General features: G+C 48.0%; 1 long non-coding RNA gene across 1 annotated transcript; it reads right to left on the bottom strand.

Annotated features, from left to right (window-relative positions):
- Nucleotides 1-295: 295 nt before the first annotated feature.
- Nucleotides 296-2,492, bottom strand: LOC124668084. The gene is made up of 3 exons (XR_006991548.1): nt 1,011-2,492; nt 563-908; nt 296-417 (listed from the first exon to the last, which is right to left on the bottom strand). It is a non-coding gene; the product is annotated as an uncharacterized LOC124668084 (long non-coding RNA).
- Nucleotides 2,493-2,907: the final 415 nt, after the last annotated feature.

Genomic DNA, 2,907 nt, shown 5'->3' on the forward strand with positions numbered 1-2,907 from the left:
GAATGTCGCTAACGGAAGCTCCGGGAGGTCTAGGCTGCTCCTTCTGTCATTGCCTGCAACTGGTGCACTGGGGTATGGAGGGGTGAAGGGGCGCCGTCAGCCAAGGTCAACAGAAGGCACCATAGCGGGCGTGACAGGGGCGCCCAGCTCAGGCGCTCTGGATGGCAAGGACCAGCACTAGGTGGAGGTTCTTGACGCCGACGTCTTGGGCATGGAGGACGTGCGGGAACCAGGCGCCGGAGGGGATTGGGTGGGTGGGGGTGTCTGGCGGCGAGGGAGTAGGGTGGGTGTGGTGGGGTGGCCTGCCGCTGAGCGGCAAGGTGGGACAAGCAGCGGGGAGAAGCACCAAGAGGCTGCAGCGGTGTAAGCAAGTTGAGTGGAGAAAGGGGGTCGAGAGAGAGATGCCGTTGTAGCAATCTGCAAAAGATGCAAAAAAGAAGTCAAAAAACAACATTCAGGAGTCAAGGAAATTGCATGATATTTATTTATGGTAATATTTTGCATCAGACGCATGGAATATGCTGAAATTGTAGAACTCGAAAAAAAGAGAAGCAGGCGTTACCTAAGAGAAGGCCGTTGTCATAGTGGTGGATACCAATTCAACTAATGGCGTGTCCCTGAGGACACCGCTGCCTGCTGCTCTTGCGGCTGCGTTAACTAAACTGCTAGGACGCTCTAGTGCAGAGATACATTCAACTCACAGCTACCAACAATGTTTTCTTCTTTCTTGTCCATGCCAGATCCAGCGGCTAGCAGCAGCACTTCACATTCTAGACGCCGCTGACCGAGCTGGCCACGTGTTTTGACCAACAGAGGAAGCAGCAACACTGTCTTGTACCACTATTGGTCTCTTGCTTCTCAGCACCCATGGTACAAAGCTTTGTTCAGTTTGAACTTTCAGCAGGATCCTGCAACAAAACTATAAACTTTAGTACTCAAAACTTGGAAAATGTTGCATGAGTGCTCATAACTCGTAATAACAGAATAAAGGGAATAGAAAGAGTAGTTACTTTCATGGAGTTAGTGGATGATGATGGATCTAACAAAGCAAAGTCCTCAATGTGTTCCTTCGCCAAGTCCCGCGATAGAAAGTGTTAGTTGACAATATTCATCAAAATTTCAAAACTAGAAAGACCTTCAGAAATTTGTAAACATCACAAATTTTCTTTTATGGTATATTAAAACAGACGCAAAAGAAAAGCTGTTAGATGTAAATCATATGAGCCTACACGGATATATATCAAAACAAAAGAAGGTAAAGGTTGCAGACCAAATTCTAACTTTCTAAGCCTTGTACTCGCACTCATCATCATTAGTTCATTACACCATGAGTTATTTGTTTGCTTTGAAACAAGTGAGAGATAGTACTAAAACTACGATCATACAAAGATAATACTACATCTGCCCATAAAGGATGTCGCAAGTTTGTCTAAATTTAGATGATACATCCAAATTTAGAAACATCTCCGACATCCTTTTATGGACGGAGGGAGTAGTATCCAATTGTGTTAACTTTGTATCATACAAGCTTACATGTATATGCTTCAAATCAAAAGAAATTAAAGATAACCAGGTTTCTACAAGACGCAAGAGTTCTGCATTTTCCGTGCTCCTATATTAGCACTGCTTGTCTGCTTGCTTCGAAACAAGTGAGATGGTAAAACTAGGTAAGCACATCGATTCAGCAACTGTGAACAGCACAGAGATTTTTTTTTTCTTCAGAGACGCTATCAAGTGAGAAAAAAGACCATTGATGTAAAAAAAGTCAGTATTTAGGTTGACATGCATAGGAGGTATTCAGTAGCAAGAACAGGAGGAACGCCTTATTATTATCTTCCTTGGAATGAAATCGAGTATCTATTTTATTATATAAAAGTAAACCCACCAAACTGCAAGATCACTACCTATATATTGCCTACTTGGCTCCTCCTTCAAGATCACTACGTAGAAAACATGTACACTCATATCCCTCAGATGCAAATGCACCGTCGGGACCAACACGAGCCCGCTCACCTCCCTATTCCCAGTGGACACACACACGCGCGCGCGCAGATCTGAATCAACTCCAGCGATAGTGAGGTTTCAGGCAGAGGAAATAGAGAGGAGAAGTACGCATTCGAATGTAATGACAACACCGGCGCTGAATTACTATTTGCTTATTAGTATGCACACAAAAGAACAACGCATGGGACCATGCATATAGATCATCACTTTCTTAACCATTGACAATTCACACATTTTCTTGAATCAGGACATGTGTTCCAGAAACTTTTTTGTCTAGTACAAATATGCGGGGACAAGCAATGCTGTTATCATCACACAGGCTACCCAAATCTGAAGATGAAATGGCAAGTGCAAGCAGAGTACGTAGTGAGGGACCTCACCGGGCAGCTGCAAGTTGGGGAGGTGGCTGACGGAAGAGGGACGGAGTTGTCTCCGACAGCAGCGGATCGGGGACGTCGCCGGCGGCCGCAGCTCGGGGAGGTTGTACAGGAGGTCGCCGGCGGCCGCATCTCCGGGAAGGCGACCACCATCTCCTCCCTCATTGTCTCCCCGGGGCGAGCCACGGTGGCGGGACAAGGACGCTATGGAGGAGGTTCTCCACCTCTAACGCCGGCCTCTGTTGTTGCTGCTGCTGCTGCAGCTTGGGCCGTCGCCCAGGACTGGTGCGTCGAGGCAGAGATTGAGGCGGGTGGAGGGAGACATGGCGGCCGTCGCCCACGACTGCAGCGTCGACGGGAGGCGCCACGATGGGGGCGCCCAGCTCTTCCAGGCGCACTCCAGATGGCGAGGACCTTGAAGCCGGCGTCTAGGGGAATCAGGGGAGGCGGAGGGGCCGCCGGCGAGGGATTAGTAGTACCGTGATTTGCTCTAAGCAACCCACCACAAAATTACGATTGGCTTAGT

Source organism: Lolium rigidum, chromosome 6 (genome assembly GCF_022539505.1).
Source record: "Lolium rigidum isolate FL_2022 chromosome 6, APGP_CSIRO_Lrig_0.1, whole genome shotgun sequence".
Lineage (NCBI taxonomy): Eukaryota > Viridiplantae > Streptophyta > Magnoliopsida > Poales > Poaceae > Lolium > Lolium rigidum.